The sequence below is a fragment of the Carassius gibelio genome, chromosome B20 (assembly GCF_023724105.1).
Source record: "Carassius gibelio isolate Cgi1373 ecotype wild population from Czech Republic chromosome B20, carGib1.2-hapl.c, whole genome shotgun sequence".
Classification (NCBI taxonomy): Eukaryota; Metazoa; Chordata; class Actinopteri; order Cypriniformes; family Cyprinidae; genus Carassius; species Carassius gibelio.
In genome coordinates, this window is record NC_068415.1 from 4,475,536 (window position 1) to 4,497,639 (window position 22,104).

Here is a 22,104-nt window from a genome sequence, read left to right on the forward strand (position 1 = left end):
TTTTAGTCAGTTTGGGGATCGCGAATCATTTGAGTCAGTTTGGGAGTTCGGAGCGGGATCGCGAATCATTTGAGTCAGTTCGTGAGTTCAAAGCGGGTTCGCGAATCATTTGAATCAGTTCGAGAGTTCGGAGTGGGTTCGCGAATCATTTGAGTCAGTTTGGGGATCGCAAATCATTTGAATCAGTTTGGGAGTTCGGAGTGGATTCGCGGATCATTTGAATCAGTTCGAAAGTTCGGAGAGGGTTCGCGAATCATTTGAGTTACTTCGGGAGTTCAGAGCGGGATCGCGAATCATTTGAGTCAATTCGGGAGTTCAAAGCGGTTACCGAATCATTTTAGTCTGTTTGGGGATCGCAAATCATTTGAATCAGTAAGGGAGTTCGTAGCGGGATAGCGAATCATTTGAGTCAGTTTGGGAGTTTGGAGCGGGATCGCGAATCATTTGAGTCAGTTTGGGAGTTCATGCGGGATCGCGAATCATTTGAGTCAGTACGTCCGCTTTATAACGTTCGCTTGCTGACGTTCGGATGACGTCCGGATTAGGTCCGCTTTTTTGCTGTTCGCTGGCGGACGTTGGGAGGACTTTCGTCCCTGTTTTGTCCCTCATCTGTCATTTCCATTCCAACACTTCCATTCCAAAATTCAGTCCTTTATCTTTTATCAACAGACCTGACCAGTGTTGGGCAGCCAGTAACTAGTTACATGTAACTAAATTACATATTTAATTGCAAAATAAATGTAGCTGTAATCTGTTAATGTAATGTAAACTGTAATTAAATTACAGTTAATTATGATATTGTTAATGATTACAAAGGGAGTTACATTTGAATATTTTTACAAATATAGCCTACATATTTAAAATATGAGACACCAATTTTTCTGGAGTTGAAGACACAGAATATGACACATGCTTATTCCATAACTATTTCCTATTTTGGTTTATGTAAATGATTGTTTATTTATTTATTTTATTTTTGGATTAACTGCCTTTTTTCCAAGGCATTGTTAGATGCCAATGTTTCCTGTCATAGCTATGCAAAGATTTGATTTCAAACAGTATCATAGCTATTAAACTATATGTTATGATTTTAAATCTGTATTTAACCTAAAAAATATTGCAAAGTAAAAAGAGCTGCTAAAGTCCTATTTTGAGGTGGTTGTACTTTACAATCTTAATTCACATGAAGAAGGATTTTGAAATCTGAGAGTAATCAGTGTTGAGTATCATTAACCCTGCCTGCTTTAGATGATTCAAAATAATCAAAATTTGAAAACAATAGAAATTTAGAAAAGTAATCAAAGGTAATCAGTTACATTACTTAAAGTCACTTGAAACAGTGACACTACATATTACATTTTAAATATGGCAATTTGTAATCTGTAACCTATAACATTTCCAAAGTAACCTTCCCAACACTTGACCTGACATCTTGCAACTCAGACAAAGATAGTTGACAAAATCAAACTAATAAAAAACTCATATTGGATTTTAAAGGGTATTTTTGCCTAAAAAAAAAAATAACTGTAATAATAACAGATTGCAAAATAAAAAAAATCGTTTTGATTTGCAGATTGCTATCTATATCTTTACTATATACATTTGAATACATTGTAAAATAAAGTTAATGTTAAATTAATAATTTTCATTTCTGGAAAAAGAAAATAGGAGTAACTTCTGTAATGAAAAAATGTCATTAAATCAGGAGTCTGTTTTCAGCATTTAAACATCAAAAGCATGATGCTTTTCAATAATATAATTGAACATAGCAACAATTAGGTTTATGCATGAATTAAGAAAATATGTTTGCATCCCAAGAGCTCTATTAGAATGTTATAGAGTGAATGCCAAGGAAAACATGAAGAAAAGAAAGTGAAAAATAACACAGGTAAGACAAATAAATTAATTATTTTCATTTACGTATTAAACTGTTTATTTGTGCTATATAAATGAGCTTGTATTGTATAAACTGTTGGTAAGCCGACAAGAAAAGTTATTTAGGAAATAAATTATTTTAGTTATTGCATTTAAGACTGCTATACTACATGGAACTCTAATAAAAAAGTAATATAGCCACACTGGAGATAGGATCCAAGCAGCTGTCGATCAAATGAGCACATGACCGAAAGACGTCACTTTAAGGCATGCAGCATGTATCCATGGCAAAAAGGCATACCTTATGTCCGCTAAATTTAGGTCTTTACAAATGTTTTGTCAATGGCTAAACGATAGTCCTAGACATATAAAGTCATAACCCTACTGAATATGTTAATTTTGTTGTTTTAGGTTAGAAGACAGTGGGAAGAAATTCCATCGACTAACCACAGCTGACAACCAACCATCCACCAAAACACACACACACGCATGAAAATAGCCCTGCAACTTTACGATTGTTCAATTAAAATAAACGTATTTTGCTTCATACAGCTTGTCTGTCATTTTATTGTACTAGCTTAAAAGTACAATAAAATGACATTTAGAGGATTTAAAGCGAAAGTCCCCTAAACTTCCTGAATAGCCGCTGCACGTCCTGTGAACCTCCCTGTGAATGTCAGGGGGACGTCTTCGCGACGTCAAGCGTACCCTACACGCTGACGTCTGGGGGAAGTATGCAGTGGCCATTTAGGGGATGTCCTGGGTACCTTTTTTTGTTCAGAGCTAATTCGCGAATCATTTGAATCAATTCGAGAGTTCGGAGCGGGTTCGCGAATCATTTGAGTCAGTTTGGGAGTTCGGAGCGGGATCGCGAATCGTTTGATTCAGTTCGGGAGTTCGTAGCGGGTTCGCGAATCATTTGAGTCAGTTCGGGAGTTCAAAGCGGGTTCGCGAATCATTTGAGTCAGTTTGGGGATCGCAAATAATTTTAATCAGTTAGGGAGTTCCTTGCGGGTTCGCGAATCATTTGAGTCAGTTCGGGAGTTCAAAGCGGGTTCGCGAATCATTTGAATCAGTTCGGGAGTTCAAAGCGGGTTCGCGAATCATTTGAGTCAGTTTGGGAGTTCGGAGCGTGAATCATTTGAGTCAGTTTGGGGACCGCAAATAATTTTAATCAGTTAGGGAGTTCCTTGCGGGTTCGCGAATCATTTGAGTCAGTTCGGGAGTTCAAAGCGGGTTCGCGAATCATTTGAATCAGTTCGGGAGTTCAAAGCGGGTTCGCGAATCATTTGAGTCAGTTTGGGAGTTCGGAGCGTGAATCATTTGAGTCAGTTTGGAAGTTTGGAGCAGGTTCCCAAATTATTTGAGATTTGAGATATTTATATATATATATATATAGTGTGTGTGTGTGTGTGTGTGCATACGTATTCACAGACTTTTAAACATCTCACATTGATTATGTTTTATATTTAATACAACATCTATTTATTTAACAAACATGCATTATTTTGTTACATCCTCTGGTAGTAGTCATAGTAGTTCATATGCACTAGATGGCGCTGTTGCACACAGATGAACTGAGACAGCCAGTGGAATGGGAAACTGGACCCGAGTTTGGTATGCATGTCCGGCCTTTGCACAGTTACATTAGATAGTTTGCATTAATTTGATCTGGACAAAACCCTCATGCTGGACACTGACAACTAAACAGACTTGGAAATACAAGACAGTAATGCAGAATCCCTCCTCGGTTATTGCAAAAGACAAACATGCAGGACATGTCAAGTTTAACCTGACTGAATCTGACACAGGCATATTTCTGGAGCTTCCACTGCCAAGATGCTTTCCCCTCAACGCCGCTCGCGTTTCACGCACACAGCCAGGGTTTATAAAAACGCTTCGTTTTTTATATTAATGATGTGTTGAGAGAGAAATGGACTCTTTAATTTTTCATTCGAGACATGTTCTTTCATGCTAATCAGAAGCAAGTTTAGACGTCTTCTCTGCCGCCGCGTGCGTTAGTCCCGAGGATTAACCGCGGGGTTTGCGTGGCTCTTTATTGACATAGGAAATCCATATGCCTCGCATTTCTCTTAATGACTTCTGCAAGTGCGCGGCTCCTTCCGGTGAGTCATGCAGCACTTGTGTGGACCGGAGACTGTGGTTTTCCATTTACCTCTGGAGCTCCGCCACGGCGTCTGCGCTGCTGTAACCCTGCACGCTTTCAAAAGCAGACAGCTACAGAAAGCCCTCCCTCTCCCCCGGCTCTTAACAATGGAGCCAGAGCCACATCTGCCCCAGTGCATTATGGTACTGTTGGTCTGGAAGTCTTGTTGAGTGTCGGAGAAAGCAGGAAAGAGGGAAAAGGAATGCTAATGTCACACTTTCACTCCGAACTCTATGCTAATAATCCCTGAATGCTTTTAAACATCAAGACAGCAGGAAGTAGTGGAGCAGAGAAACTCTTTAAGTGGTAACTTGCATGACAAACACTATAATGGCATTGAGTGGTTTGTCTTTCTTTTTAGAGGTGAAGTTTTAGCTGTTAATGTACAGAGGCTGTAACGGGAAACCAGGGCTAGTTGTCACACTGATTATATTTTAGCAATAATATAGAGTATTACATTGCACCTATTTCCAAACATGTCACATGTTCATTCTGTTGAAATTTTGTGCAATCCCAATTTTTTAGTATGTTATTACAGTCAAACCAAAATGTATTCAGACACCTTCAACGTTTCTCACATTATCATTTATCGTTTTTTCTTCTTCTATAGTTTAGAAAATGGTAATATAACATGACAAAAGCTCAGAATTAAACCGTGTCAGAACAAATTCATCTTGATATTGTCAGATAACTTTGATAGAAAGGTATGTAATGAATCCAGCTGAAAAGCTGTCAGCTGTTAAATTTAAGCACATAATTAGATCATATCAATTTAGGTCAACCAATTACCAAGCAATGCTTCATTTGGTTCAGTCTGTGGTGTCAAAAGGTCACAATAGCAATCAAAGAAAAAACACTTAAGCAAAACATGGTCAGTAATCATCATTTTTACTGGTAGACCACTATATGAAGGATTTTTGGGTATAATATGTTATAGTTTACTTCATAAATGAAAGTGAGGATGAATGCTATAAATGTAACTATAGTGTCCTGCACTTAGTCAAAAAAATGATATCTGACATATATGCAATTTTATTTTTTAAGAAAGTGGAGTGTTCCTTTAATGATTATATATATATATATATATATATATATATATATATATATATATATATATATATATATATATATATATAAGAAATCTTCATTTTTTTTAGTATTTACATATAATTTTGTATAATAATGTTTATTATGTTTCTTTCTTTTTTTGTTGTCCAAATTTCAGTGTTTATGTTTGCAGAAATTGGCCTTCAGAAGCAAATACGCTGAGATATATTCACTGGAGTAAACAAGTGACAACTATCCCAAGTAAGTAGCAAATATGTTACCATTATGTGTTTTGGGAATTTGTTCTTTTTCTATTGATATACAAGGAAAGCTGAAAATATTGCAGATGCTATAATGAAATGCAAATATGGTGACAGATATTTTCAAATTTCATGGTGGAAAGAAAGAAACCAAACTAACCCAAGCTCTTAAAAATATCTTCTGTATTTATATTGGAGTTTTTAGTAGATGCCACTAAAGTGAGCAAAACATCCACTTAGTGTTTATATGCTCTGGTTATGAGCTGTAGTCGTAGTTTTGCTCCTGTATTGCTGGAATGGGGGATTGTTGTCCTTGTCTGACCCGGCACTGCTCTCAGTTTTACCCGTTCGCTGGAAAGCATCAGCATATTGGACCACAGTGAGCTTTCAATATAAAATAACACGTACATCTCTGCCCGGTTTCAGATTTAACCACATTGTTAATAGTCTTCCAGTCAAACTTCCAGGCCAATGTTCCTCTGTGGTTTGTATTTCTTCCATCTCGATTCAAAATAAATGTTATCACGGACAATACTGTGCTTGAAACTCAACAAGACAACCAACCGTTTTTTAGAAGAAGCTACTTGAGCGTGTAATGATGATGATGAGAGGACAGTCTAAACCTTTTATCTTCCTGACCATGTTTCTGTCCATTTGAAATGACGTGACTGTCATGAAACTTTTAATGTCAATATACTTGAACAAATAAGGCGGTTTGGAAAGTGTTTAACCTTTTTTTTTTTTTTGGACTGTACTTCTAATGATTAGAAATTATTGTATTCCATCAATTCAGATTTTTGTTGTTACCAACATGAAAACTGCAGCTCAACATGTCAGGATAATAAAATGAAGACTATAAGAAACATTTTTGTTACTTGAAAAAAAAAGTTAACTAAATATAAAACAAATAAATAAACATAAAAAAAGATCATTATAGCAAGACAACATTTCTAAAATTTACTTTAAATTAAAATAACGAAAACACATACAATAAACCCTAATTAACTAATAAAATAATACAAATAAAAAAAACACAACAAAATTGCTAAAACTTCAGCTAGAATTAAAGTAAAAGCAGAAAATATGAAAAATGAAATCTCATTATGTATACACTTATTCTGTCGTTCTAACATTTGAGATCAGTAAGGTTTTTAATGTTTTTTAATGGAGTCTTTTGTGCTCATCAAGGCTGTATTTATTTGATAAAAAATATAGAAAAAAATATAATATTGTGATATATTATTTTGATTTCTAATATTGGTTTTCTGTTTTAATATACTTTAAAATATTAATAATTAATAATTGATTGCTGTGATCAAAGCTGAATTTTCAGCACCATTACTTCAGTCTTCAGTGTCACATGATCTTTCAGAAATCTTTCTAATATGCTGATTTATTATCAATGTTGTTAACAGTTGTGCTGCTTTTTTATTTTTTTGGAAACTGATACTTATTTTCTGCATTCTTTTATGAATAAAAAGTTAAAAACAACAGCATTTATTTAAATTTAAAATCTTTTCAAACAATATGAGTCTTAACTATCACTTTATATCCATTTAAGACATCCTTGCTGAATAAAAGTATTCATTACTTTCAAAAAAAGAAAGAAAAACATTTGCTGACTCCAAACTTTTGAAAGGTAGTATATATTGTTACACAAGATTTCTATTTTGAATAAATGCTGTGTTTTTATTTTATATTCATAAAAGAATCCTGAAAAAAATAGTATGTGTGTGTGTGTGTATGTGTGTGTGTGTGTGTGTTATATATAATTAGATTTTATTTTTATCAAACACATACACGTATAAATGTAAAATAATAAAATAAATAAAATATAAAATATACTTATTTAATATGTAATTAATATATAACTATATAATATATAATTATTACCATTATACAATATATATTTATAACCATTTTTTTTTGCCAACAACAACTCACTCTGAACTGACAGCTACATTAAATTTTACTCTGACATTACATTAAAACCTAATTCAAAATATTTGCAAAATTATAATACTATATAAATGATACTAAAATAACATTGTCTGGAGTTCTTATGATAATCGATATGTCATGGCTCCAATGCTTAGTTTTTTTTTTTTTTTCCTTTGTACGAGCCTTAAATTAAATTGAGCATCAAAAATATTCCAAACCAGCACTTCAGTTCACAGTGTGTCTGACTATGAAATCATTTGTAAATGGCATTAATTTTTTTAATTCAGTGATGCTGAAAAATAACGCAGACATCAGACACAAAGAACAGACCTCTGCAAGACAATCTTGCTTTGTTCAAGTCAGATCTGGCTTTTGTGATGCATAAATTGATTTCATTATTCCACCTAGCCCTCATTTTCTGTAACTGGAGCCAAGGCTATTGCATTTTTCTAATCCAAGGAACAGAAATGTTGATCATCTCAGCTCTGTTTTACCTTGCATACTGTCTTTCTTATTGAAAGAAGATATTTCAGATGAACGCTTACCGTTAAACACTTTTTCATTGACAAAGATATCCAGCTTTGAGAGATAGTGGAGTGATTTACTGCCGTCAGCCCGGCTCATGACTCACTGTCTGTTTCCTGAGTTTCTCCTTCAACCGTCCTTCAGTTTTCCAGGGTGTAACAGAATACGCTCTCAACCTGATTCAAGGACAACCACAACTGTTTGTGTGATGATTGGTCATCGATTTCACTCTATTATGGCTGAAATTTGAAAAAAATGTTTGGCTGAGAGCAATTTTGGTTTCTGTAGTGTGTGTGTGTGTGTGTGTGTGTGTGTGTGTGTCACGATACAAGCAGTGTATTCGCAGTTTGTTTTCACACTATGATATGTAAGTGTTTCTTCAGCCACCCTGTGGACTTTTAGAAAGTAAACAGCAGTGTAGATGAATTAATCTGTCATTTTTATTTTTCTAAAACATCTGAAATCTCTAATTACGTATTATGTAATGGCATTTTAATGGAATTTAGCTAGCTTGTTTGTAAACTAAATGCACACAATTAAATCTTATTTTCTTACCTTTTTGCATAATTAAAAAAAAATTGGGTAACACTTTATAATAACTGCACACTATTAATCATTAATTAAGCATTAGTAAACAGATAATTCTTAATTTATAAAGCATTAATAGACAGTAATAATCAGTTTATAAATACAGATATAAATGCTTTATTCTTGATTTAAAAGCATATCTATAATATGTAATTTCATACTTTATTCATGATCAATTTATCATTTCTCAATGAAGTATAGCATTATTTACAAACCAGTTATTTAGGAGTTGCCAGTGATTCATAAGATCACAAGAAATTTAGTAAATTCAGGTAGTTATAAAGCATTTAGTAGTGGTCAGTTAACTACTTACGTGAGCTCATCTAAAGTGAGGACTAGTTATGCCTTGTAGTTATGCCTTGCTCAGTTATCTTCTAAACAAAAAACAGAAACAAACACAACACAGTGATACAGAACATAGAAATATTAACAGCCTTTAAATCTCATTTGTAAAAGCTTTACAAGGCATAAATAGTCCTCACTTTAGATGAGCTCACAAAAATAGATAACTAACAACTACATGAATTAACCCCGAATTACAGTAGAAATACATGTTAATAAACCATTTATTAACACTATAAGTAACTATTACTATATGTCTGAATAAAAAGATGTATGAATGCACATTTAAATAGTTTATTAATCATTTACTTACAATTTCTAAGTGATCTTATGAACCACTGACAACTCATTAATAACTGGTGTGTAAATAATGCTATACTTAATTTAGAAATGATAAATTAGTCATTAATAAAGTATGAAAAAACAATTATTAAATACATTATAGATATGCTTTTAAATCAGGTATAAATCATTTATATCTGTATTTATAAACTGCTTATAAATGTCTATTAATGCTTTATAAATGATGAATTAACTGTTTCCTAATGCTTAACTAATGATTAATAGCATGCAGTTATTATAAAGTGTTACCAGAATTTGATTGGGAATGAAACACAATAATAATTTCTGGTGTTTACCTTGATTTTTGTTAGCTTTCTATTATTTTTTTTTTTTAAGATTGGATGTCTCCTGAATAGTATAAGGATAAAATACCAAAAAGGCAACATAAAAAAAATATGTTAATGTTTTTATGATGGATTTTCATATTTTAAGATTAAAAGTCTGGAAATGGCATGAGGCAAAAAAAAAAAATGCATTTAAAAATAATTGAATATTGTTATTTTTTTTTAGTAATTTCCCTTTATCTTTAGATAATCATAGTTTTTGATTGAAAATCCATCATAAAAGTATTAATTAATATTTTTTAGTATGAATTTGTTGTATATTGTGATTGAAATGATTTGGATGGTATGAGGGTCAAATATAAAATATTTTAAAAGATTGAAAGTCTGGTAATAGTATGGGGTAAATTGCAAAAAAAAAAAAAAAAAAAAAATTGTAGTAGACAGTTGAAAAAAAGTTTCAATGCAGTTTAACCCCTGGTACAAAAAATGTTTCTGTAGTATTTTTTTTTTATTTAATACCTTCTATATTTTGTGTAGTTATATCATTAATATGGATGTGATTGTGGTACGGTTTTGAAGTCACACAGTTCCTCTTGTGTGATTAATCCTAAGGTAGTCACACCAGTGAAAGTAGAGTTTGGATGACCATAGATATGAAAATAACCTTCACCAAACAGGAGTCATACTGCAGTCATGAATGGAGCGAGTGTTATATCAATGAACCTGCGGCACTGGATATGGTCTCATTATCCTGGAATAGATATTGTCAATATTATTAGCTAGACAAGTCTAATATTGTCCGTTTGATCATCCTGAGGGCTCAGGTTTCCCTGTGTTGCCCTTGAATAACTCGTCTTTCTGTTGCGTTATCATTGATTGCTTGATCTTCAGCCAATCAGGAAGACTGATCGCACCATCGATACTTCACAAAAGTGTGGCGATTAATGCATATCGCTCTGTCAGATAACCTTCAGTTAAAGTTCATGCCAGGTGCAACTGCATGAAGTCAGTTGTAGTTGAAAGATATTTGATATGTTCAGAATAATACACCATTATACTAATCTTACTGTTTCTGCAGTTCGTAAGTATACTGTGCACAGTGTGTGAATTTGCTAAAATGTGTATTTACAAATACGTAAATTAATTGACTATATCTATACTGTAACCCACTGCATGCACATTTTAGATATAATATAGGCTTTAAATTGCATTTCAAAACAGTAGTATGCAATATACATACTGTACAGTTCACAGAATGCAAATTGCTTTTCTATATGGAGTACAGAATCCCCAGATGGCTTATTAAAATTGCTGTAAAGTGCTGTATCTAAACTAGAGCACACTGCATCCCACAATGCAATGCATTTAACCTTAATGGCTATTTCTAATGTTCTGTTTTTACAAAAAATGTACAAAATATAAAACACATCTGTGGTTTGTGACTTATGTTTATTCATTATTTCATCATATAGTACTTACACTTTGGTTACATAGTATGTACACATTTAGTTACCACAGGTATTAGGGACACTTAATATGAAGTGGGACCTGTGTATGTTTCAGTCATAATAACCACGCAGCACTCACTGAATAGGCATGCAACGGTGAGGTCATGAGCCGAACACCAGCCATGCTTGTTAATTGGTGTTTTCCAGTGCCAGGTGATTTTATCAGCCATGTGTTTGTGCATGTTCTCCGTTTTGTCTCTTTGTGTTTTAATTTGAGGAGACAAGTTTGTCAGCACATTCCTGACGCATGGAAAAGCCATTAAGTTTCGTCCTGTCCTCCTCTTTACCTCTCTCTCTCTCCCTGCATTCCTGCTTTTATGTTCATTATGTTGCATCATCCCACGTCCTCTCAGCTCGGTCATTATGATTATACGTTGCCCTCCTCTGTGCTTGTTGTGTATGGGGCACCCTCTCTCTCTCTTCCTCTATATTTGTCTGAAAACACACAAACATACACACTCTTTCATTTCGCTCGCTGCCGCAGGAATTTCATGCCTGGTTAGCAAAGGGAGGCGCTGGAGGCTGTCCAGATGCTTTCCCTCAGTGGCTCCTAGACCCTGGCTATTTTGGAATAGCATACTAGCATACTACTTTTAATATGTCTGCTGTATATATTATGTACATTAGTTCTGCTATTTTTCAATAATATTAGGCAGCATTCAGTATGTGCAGTATGCATTAAGCAGTCTTCCTTTCTGTTTGTTTCTCACTGGCATTTGTTTTGTTTGGAACATTATACTACTATTATATTGTACTTTTACCGTTTCTTTGTTTTATAGTGTCCATACAGCACACAGTGCAAAGAAAACTTTAAGCAGTAAGTAATTAAGTCACATAACATTGCAAATAAATTGGAAATAATTTAATGCAAATTTTGAGATAAAAGGTTGTAATTATGGCCCTTAAACATTATCACTCAAAATTCTAAACAGAAAAAAAAAATTGTGGCATTTAATTTTTTTTATTTATAATCTTAAAAACAACTTTGTCATTAGAAAAGCCAAACTTGTGGCAAAATATAAGATTAAGACACCAAAAGAAATTATATTATTAAATAAAAAGTTATAATTATGACTTGTGTTAAAAAAAAGTAGGAAGCAGTCGGTGTAAAGTGCACATGTATGCAGTAAGCAGCATGCTAGTATCCACTAGGACTCTTATATTCTCCAACTCTCTCTCTCTCTCTCTCTCTATCCCTCCTCCTACCTCAAGCTCAAAAATACCCCGTGGTTGAGGTCTGATCTCTCCGGATATGCCTTCATATAAAACACATGCCGGGCTCTGTATTCTCCATAGATTGCTCTCAGCCACACAATTCAGCCAGACACTCGCTCTCTCTGAAGGGGTCCAAGGCCTCAGCCAAACAGCTGCCTCATGGGAGATGACTGTGTTCCCATGAGAAGGGTTTACACATCTAAAATAAGTGCTCTGGCATGGACAGGTTAGCCCTTTCCGTGGGGCATTGCGTAACGTGGTCAGATTCTGCCTACTTGTGTAAGCAGCTGGGTGAAACGCTGCCTCTGTAGTCATGTGCTCATCCCGTTCTGTGTGTTTGAATAGAGCTTTCATGAAAATAATCCTGAAACAAGGTAATAGATAGACTCGTCAGTGATATTTGTTGACACAATAACGTCCACAGCACCAAATGCCTACATGACACAGGCAAAATACACTCTCAGAAAAAAGGTACAAAGTTGTCAGGGGGACAATACCTTTTTACCCCTAAAGGTTGCACATAAGTAGTTTAAAATTATATATTTGTACCTAAATGGTAAATACCTTTTGAAGCCTTTGTACCTTTTTCTAAGAGCATAGTCTAAAAACATGTTTTAATAATATTAATCATACATGCAATAATAAAATGCTAATATCATTAGCAATATTATAAACCAATATTTTTATAAAATGTCCATTCAGGTAATGGGTAAAACCGTAGATTTAATTAAATTAAATTAAATTAAATTTAATTTAATTTAATTTAATTTAATTTAATTTAATTTAATTTAATTTAATTTAATTTGTATTCTTTCTTTATTTCAATAAAATACAGATATATTCATTTTATAATTTTTATTTTTTTATTTTTTTATATATAGTAGAAAGATGGATAATTCTTTAGTATTTCTGAAACAAAAAAAATTTGAACTGGGTTATTCACCTGAAGCAGATTTAAAATGTAAATTGCCAATTTCCGGGCTTTTTATCCATTTTATGTAAAAAAATATGTGGCAGAAAATATAACACCAATTTTATATGAAATTACCTGTCCGTATGAAAAAATTTTAAATAAATAAAAATCTCAGCATCTTTTGCTTGGCTCTTTTTAATAGCATTTCACCTGTATTGTATTGTAATTGTACAAGTGTGTTAAAACTGTTGTTGTCCACTACACAAAAGATTCCTTTAGTTTTACATTAGCTTACAGGCTTTTTGTTGATCTATGCTGCACTAACGTTTGAAATTAAGACAGAACAGTCCTTTGAATTAATTATTGTGGCCAGATATTCAGAATCCTTTACAGTGATTGGATATTGAATCTAAAAGAACTATGACACCTAATTGACCTAATTTGCAAATCTTTAGAATAAACACATCTCTTTTAAACTTAAATAGATTTGATCAAGAAACCATGTGCCGTGACTCTATATTGCATGCTCTAAATGCACAGTTTTTCTTCTATGGTGATGTGAACTTTGCTCAAGCAGGAATAAATAGACAGCATCTGAGGACTGAGTACATCAGAAGGTCAACAGCTGAGGTTTGCCTTCTAACTTATTCATAAAGTCGCACTTTTTTCAAGTTCACTGTCACTCCCCACTGTTTTACACCTTGGCCTGTGTATAAACCCAGACAGATTGGATGTTTGCCTCATTTGTTTGCCAACCATGTTGTTATACTGCATTGTTGCAGAATAAATGATTCGCTGTCACTTGTGACAGTTCTGTACTCGAATACAAAAAAAGAAAAGAAAAATCAATTAAATAATTTTCTAAATAGCCAAGCCAAGAGTATATACAATGCAACAAAACCATTTTGATGTCTTGCTCTCTTTTATGTCTCCAAAATTTCATGCCTGCATGTTCTGCTTTAGCAGCATTTGTCTCGCAGGTGATATCCAGCAGAAGATGCGGTTTTCTTTCTGGTGTTAATGCCAAACATGTTTGCTGCTTGTTATCCTTTCCCTCTTTTGACTGCCAAGTCATAACCGCCTGGGGTGGTTTTAGTGGAAAGATTTAGATATCACAGATTACCCCAATTTTGAAGGATTTCCTTGACATTCCATTAACTTTGAAATTGTGATGATCTAGCAAAGTCAAAACCATTGCACCGTTTGCACAGATTCGGGCGTTTCATTAATGATTTCAAAAGGCCAATTCGACGGTCATTTACAGTAACTGTAGAGGAATACATCAAAATATTAATAATATCTACTGTGATAAACAAAATAATCACAACCCCTGCTTTCTGCCTGCGATGACATCATCTGTGCATGCGGGGGAGGAAAGCATGATTACGGTCATGCACGGTTAAAAAAAGACTAAGAGACGTAAATGCTATTGTTGCATTGTGACCGTATTATTTTCTAAGTTGTTTATGGTGGTTGAATTATCAGTAATGCCTTCCAGTAGAGAAACAGTAAATCAGTTTTTGATCTTTCCAACAGCAGGCATAAATGTTTGACTAATACTTGTAATGAGGCTTGACTTCATGCCACGTCTTGTGCCGGGCAGAAAACCACTCAAATTACTGCAGATATCAATCTCTCGCTACTTCAGGTAGCGTTCGCTCATATAAGCTTGAAAAGCTTGAAAATCTGCACCCATCCTCTTGAGATTTCTCAAAAACCTATACTGAGAAAAATCACAGTTGTGTCACCAAAACCGTTAGAATAAATAGAGAAATCTGCTTACATTTAAGTTTCAAAAGTCCCTAGTAATCTCAGAAATGTCTCCTCTGGAATGTCAGAAAAGGTCTTGATAATGGCTCAAACTGTTCTCAGATTTACCAAAGCATGTAATCAGTGGGCTCCATATAAACACAAATATCATTTTTATAGCTCCATCTTTTGAATTTCTCTTGGGTTCGAATCTATGGATGCCATTTCTATTACATAAGAAATAAATAATGTGTTGGTAAATCTAATTATGGCATAAAAAGTAGAAATTATGACTAAAAGTCAGAATTATGGAATAAGTCAAAATTATGAAATAAAAGTTGAAATGATGAGGTATTATAATGGAATTAAAAAGTGAGTTGTTATATTTATGACTTTTTCTCTCATTTTGATTTGTTTGAAGTTCATAATTAGATTTACTAAAGCATAATTTTTGCAATTATTGTATGAACATCAAAAAGTATGACAGTCATAACTAAATATCAAATTATGAGATGCCAAGGCAGAAATTGACAATTTTTGTCATATTTGACATTTTATATCATAATTTTGATTTGTCATAATGTGGACTTTGTCATTATTAGATTTACCAAATAATTTTTTGACCCAATTATTACATCACAGTCAAAAGTATGACTTAAAAGTATGAAGTTATTAAAATAACTTGTTGTTTTATAATTGTAACTTAGTCTGTAATACATTTGACTTTTTATGTCATTATCATTTTTTATCTCATAATTCTGTCCTTTGCAAATATCAATTATGACTTAGTATGTCATAATTTAGATTTCATATATAAATGTAACTTAAGTATATTAGCCATATGAGTTTATGTAACATTGAATTTATTTAATTATTATTAGTTTTTATCTCCTAATTTTGCCTTTTTGTCTACAGTATGCCATAATTTGGACTTTATATAGAATTGCAACTTAGTATACTACAAATTTTACTTTTTATTTCATAATTATAATTTTTTTCTCTTAATTTGCATTTTATCTCATAATTTTGTCATTTCATCTCATATTTTTAACAGTGTATCTAATAAGTTTGACTTTCTATGTCATAATTATGACTATTGAATCTACTAAATGCAAAGTGCTTTGGATAAAAGCATCTGCCAAATGTAAGAAGCTCATTTTTGTGTGTTTATTAAGAAAATGTAGACGCATCGGAGACAAAGCTGATGCATATTGTAATTCAGGACTCCATGAAGTCTCCTGAGCTATGAAAGAGCAATCTCTACAGTTTTCCTCTGGGTCTCCCTGCCATCCTAGATTAAACGATGCACTGAAACGCAATGACAAACGCTGAGAGAACAAAGAAAAGATTGAAATAGATGCTGTACTGTGGATGCAGTCAGTCTAGTGCATGTGTGAATTAATTGAGATGTGAGCTGTCTGCTGTCATGTCTGTCTAAATCAACAGGTGCGGTGTGAATCGTACTATGTGCGGCAGCCACGAGCAGAGAGGGAACACTATGTATCCCTCATTAAGCGAACTTGCTCTCTGCAGCTCAATGAGTCGGGTTGCCGTGGCAATGAGCATGTTGTCATGGTTTTTTTTATTTGAAGTCTGTATCCCTGATGATGTGAGAGCACAGGTAATTTTGTTAGACAGCAGAGATGCATGCATCTACTTTAAATAGAAACAATGATGCAACATTTGTATATATATATATATATATATATATATATATGATAAAACCTTAATATGAACCTATCCCTCAAACAAATTTTTATGCATTTTTATATTTTCATTAAGTTATCTAGCATGTTTGCAGGCGTGACATTAATCTTAATGCAGTGCTCTTCCCAGGAAATTGGCAGCATTTGGTGGCATATGGTTTGGCCTGAACAGCTAATGAAATATGTCATGCCAATACAAATTTGTCTTCTTATTCAAAACCTTTAAGATGTGTTAACATTAGAGGCTGGGGAAGCATAAACCAGGACAAACCCAATGTCAGTGATGTCAAGGAGCTGCAGCAGAATAATAGCTTTGTGAAAACCAGCCCATCTATATGCCTCCAGGGCTCTTATCGACTTCTCTGATATATGTGCTGGTAATGTGTAAAGAAATGACAGCTACTACTGCAGATGTGGCAAGGATGCGGTATGTTCCGTGAATAAAAGTATGCATCGCATTAACCTTTGATTGAATGTTCTAATTATTGCACAGTTCATCTCTGCCATGCAATAGCGATTGAGTATGTGTGCATGACCAGCCCATACGGTCGATGACTCATCGCGCAGATGAACTACCTGAAACAACAGCGTTGTGGACTTCATCCGCTGCACTGCATGGCTGCTAGGCTTCTGGTAGGCATGCAGAGAGGGGAATCCCGCCTAAGACGGATCGTGCATGAGCGTTTCTGCGGCTGCGTGGATGTTCCCAAACAGCCAAACCATTAATGAGGATGACTCATCCCTAGAAATCCCACTGGATGGGTGCTTCACCATGTGTCTGTGTGCTATCCAAGGATGCCCTTGAGTCCAAACCCCAGAAAAGTGTCACGCTGTGCATAGTCTGTGTTTCCATTGAGAGTTTGTAACAACGGAGGAGGTTTGAGGTCACAATCTGCTTGGGGTCCTTTTTGCCTTCATGTTTCATTAATTAGTAAGGCTCTCTGATTACAGCCTTAGCATTCATTTACAGCTATTTTGAGAATGACATATAGTTTATGCACCACCCACCTTATGCCTTCAAACTGTGGAGACTGTGCAGCTTTGGGCACAAGAAAAACTTCATTTATTCTTTGTTAAATAGGTTTTATGGTGGCTTTTTTATGCACTTTTTTTTTCTTGTAGCTGGTAGAACATGCTGCTAGCAATGTCGAGGTCACTGATTCATTTCACAGCAATTGATCAAATGCACTGCTTGAATGCAGTATTGAGAGAGTTGCTTTAATTAAAATGCAGGTAAAAGATGTTGATGTTCTTTGTAGACATACTTTATCATTCCAGTCCATTCAATTAAGCGAAATGCTAGAGACTGAAATATGCAGAATTCACAAATAATATAGTTCATAGTTCACAGGGGAACAGACTAATAGACATGTGACAACATACATTCACAAATAAATAAAGACAGCAGATTTATATATTTACCCTTAAATTAATTTAGCTTTTTAGCAGGAATTGTATAACTGAATATATGAATTGTATTTTTTTTACTATCAATACTTTAAAAGAGACTCAGAAAGCATAAGAAATTCAACTAAATGCCCTAAAATGTAATTTAGCATTACTGGTTTTGTGTTTGTGTGTTTAAAACTCTATAATGTATCATATACTTTTTGGTTTCTGTTCAACATACATAAATATTCCCAGAATTGTTTGCAATGACTACAGTAAAATAAAAACAAAAAATAAATAAATAGCAACTGTTTATGGTGCAAAAAAACAAACAAAATTCACACAAAATACACTTGAGAAAGACGATGATTAAAGAACAAAGATGAAACCGTCATATCAAAATGTTTTATTCTTCTTTCTCTTGTGTTTTTGCTGCTGGTTGCACTTTGCAGTCCAATCCTTCTGCAAGTTCTGCTTAGTAAGACTTCACTGGCCTTCTTCTAATGAGCTGCAGTGGAACCAGCTCCAGCAAACCCAACGGTCCACACTATCAGGAAGTAATCACCACTCTAATCAGCCATAAAGATGATGTCTCAGCATAGACAACAGGTGCAATGTAGCTGATCGGTATTCCGGTGGGACGAGACTTCCTTCCCAGAGAGAATGCATGGTAAGCAGTTCACCATCAGACCTGGAGTGATTACATTCAAATGTATTCAGAAAATCCACATGAGAAGGATGAACAGTGACTCAAAGTCAATATACGCTGAAATCCATAAAGAGTACATGGAGATTAAACCAGAACACATGGCTTGTTTGCTTTATGCTTTTTAATAAGCTGAGACATTGATTAAAGTGCTCCATATCCGTTGATATGCAGTGAAAACACAACGCAAATGCAAACAAATGTTCTCCATTCCTAATATATACAGTAAATCCACACACATACAGCTATTAAAAATAAATTAAAGAATGTTTTTGTGGCATTTTACTTTTTTTTAAGTCACTTTGAATAGATGCATGGATTATGCATGATTTGCAATGCTCGGGTATAATTCTATAGTAATACTACAAATCTGCAGAAGCATTTGACCATGCATAAAGGCTCCATTTCCACAACGAATGAATGAATTGTGGAGGGTGCGACGCACTGTATTGTTTACTACACACTTACTAAAGCGCGGACAATGCTCACAGAGTTTTCAGCCTCTGTTGTCTCACTATGATGATATCATCTCCATATTCCCTGATAGTCACTTCATTAGCATTTTATGATTTAATTTGACAAAACTACCATCATATCACATACACAGGAGCTGCAAGTTCCTCACGGCAACCCTTCAAAATAAAAGTTTAGTTTAACGTGTGGAAACTGTGTCAGAAATATCTAACTATTTAGTAGTCTTAAGACTCAATGTAACAACAATGCTACTACTACTACTAATAAATATTAAATAAATCTTTATTTTTAAAGAAATAATCGCATTTGTTTTCTTTTTAATTTTAACAGTAAACCTCTGTTGTGCAGCACTTTGTCAAATAAATAAAAGAGTTTAATTTTCATTTGATTAGGTTAAATTGTTTAATGTTTTATGCCTTCATCTGATTTCCAGAAGTAATAAGAACATTTTATAAGGCCCTATTATTGTTTAAAAAAGGAAGCTATACAAAAAAAAGAATAGGTTTATAATACAGGCCTGTGGTTTTTAATTTCTTTTTATTAATTCACCATTTGTTTACTGATGTTTACTGTACTTTTTTTTTTAAAAGAAATATCAATATCATTTGTATTTAAACTATAGTCACTGAATGTAATCAAAAGATCAAGAATCAAACCAAAAATCGATTGGAATTGAGAGCTTGCGAATCAAAATCGAATCGAATCGATACCTAGCCTTAATGAATACATCCTCAATTTTCTCTTTTAGATGTACTACATAATAGAAGCTATCAGAATTGTTATTCATGAACCACAAATGCCTGGTGTATCAAATATGATATTGAACAAAAACACATGCTATTTTTTTAATATATATTGTCTGTAGGTTTAGTAATCCATTTCAGTACACACACACACACACACACAAAATGTTATTTCATATGTCAGACTTTACAGGGTTAAGCACTCCTCTGATGTTCTGGAGCTTGGATCTTGGTCCTAACTGCTCTGCCCCATTCAAATGAGTGGAAAAGCCTTAATTTATATGTGTGGCTGCTTTTACTTCTCTACACTGGCAGAAAAGTCTCTTTTGGTTGAAGCACTAATTGGCATGTACGACTGTGGTTTTCCCTTTTTTTATGAATGGGAGTTCTGGATTCCCCTCTTGGGATTTCATAAATCTACTCCCATGCAGATGTATTGATCTCTGTGTGTTCGTGGTCTCTATTCCTCTGTCACTCTCCTCATGCACACATCCCTGCCTGGCAGCATACATGATGTCCACAGCCTGCGTCTCTCTCCTGCCGTGTTACCATAGCAACTGGAGCGATAGGGGAACACTGTGTTCCTTCGATCTGCAAGTGGGTCATGGACAAAACGACACGTACCGAACCATATTGAGTGGCTAGTGCTCCACACGGCTTTGCCAGTGACCTATATCACACGTCCAAACAGGAATCCCCATCGGCTGCAATGTCGACTGAGAGGTTTAGTTCTCAGATGCAAGCGCACAGCATGACAGCAATCCTGTTGTGTAAGCACAAATGCCTCTAATTGTTATTTACAGCAATGAAACAAGCTATCTACAGTCGATATCTCGCTGAAAAGAGGCTATTTGGAGCATGTGAGTCAAGTTTGAACATGTGGAGATTATTTAAGTGGTGAACCCAAGATGCCTTTAGGGTGCAGCTGGGATAATTAAAAAAATCTAGATAGTCAGATGATTCAAAAACAAACCTTTTAAAGAAATACGAGAGGTCTTCAGAATGTTTCCACAGAAACTAATAATACTACATAGAGGGTCTGTACATGATCACAAAATTACATTTTTGGGTGCATTATTCCTTAAGAAGAGTCAATGTAAATATGTAGACCTGCTGACAGTAACTCATCAACTAAAATAAAAAAATAAAATAAAAAAAATAGCATTTTGTCTTGTATGCAGTGGATTAAAGAGAGACACACCCCATAGAGAGCAGTGTGATCGGACCAGTGCAGACTAAAATACTAAATCCTACTTGGATGTTGACTTCATGTTTTACAACTTCAACAAAAACCATGGAAACTATCCCAATTCAAGAAAATGTAAGGGTTATTATTTTTAACTTAATGGCTGTATGCAACATGTGTGGCCTGCTGTCAATTACAGCAGACAAATACAGGCACTTTTATGTCCCTGAGGTTTTTATTTTTTTTAAATGAACAGATTTAAAGTTTTTTTCTTTTTGTTATATAATATTTTTTCCATGCCTTCAAGTTTTATGCAGCTTTAATGGTTTCATTTATCTTAAAATATGAAAATACTAATATATATATATATATACACACACATTTTTTATTATAATCTAAAGTTCAGCTATGTCAAGCCAACATAGAAAGCTTGCCAAAATAAGCTGTTTTTCTAGTTTAAAAAAATTGTTAAATAAAATTAATCATATTCATTATATAATTCTAATTCCTTTGAATAAGTCATTAAATAAAATTATATAAATAATAATCAAATAACAATTGAATTTTAAAAAGTATATAAATGTATGTGTTTAGGATGCATAAAATGCATTTTATACAAAAAAAAAAATTATATCTAAATGAATAGTAATAATAAAAATGAATAAAATGTCCACCACCATCATTTTCATCACAGGGTGAATGGTAAGTTATAGCTGAGGAAACGTCTATGAATGAACCTAACCTAGCTGGTTGGCAGGTCAGAGGTTTTAAAAACATTAATGTAAAGCTAAAGTTTTAGTTTTAGTTTTAGTTTTTAGTTTCCTAAAGCACTTTTCTAGGCAGATGAACTTCCTGTGGGCGGAGTCTGCTTCACATTAGGCCTACTTCACTGTTGAATCTACTTTTATTGTCCCTTCCAGTAGTAAAGTTACTTAGCTAAAAGACTGGATTTAACTTTGCATGTAAGTGATTCTATCATCAGTTTCATGAGAACATGTTTAATGGGGTTTTTTTGTGCTTTCAAAAGTTGCATATTTTAATTTGTTGATTTTCTGTGCTGCAAACTTAAAACATGTTTCCTGCTTATTTATGCACTCTGTTACTGTGTGTTGCAATTGATAGCAGAGGCCCATATGTTTTATGC

The 22,104-nt window shown here is 34.0% G+C and overlaps 1 long non-coding RNA gene across 1 annotated transcript; it reads left to right on the plus strand.

Annotated features, from left to right (window-relative positions):
* Positions 1–4,027: 4,027 nt before the first annotated feature.
* LOC127984282 (uncharacterized) lies at positions 4,028–16,894 on the plus strand. Its single transcript, XR_008160565.1, has 3 exons — positions 4,028–4,348; positions 5,283–5,350; positions 16,690–16,894. It is a non-coding gene; the product is annotated as an uncharacterized LOC127984282 (long non-coding RNA).
* Positions 16,895–22,104: the final 5,210 nt, after the last annotated feature.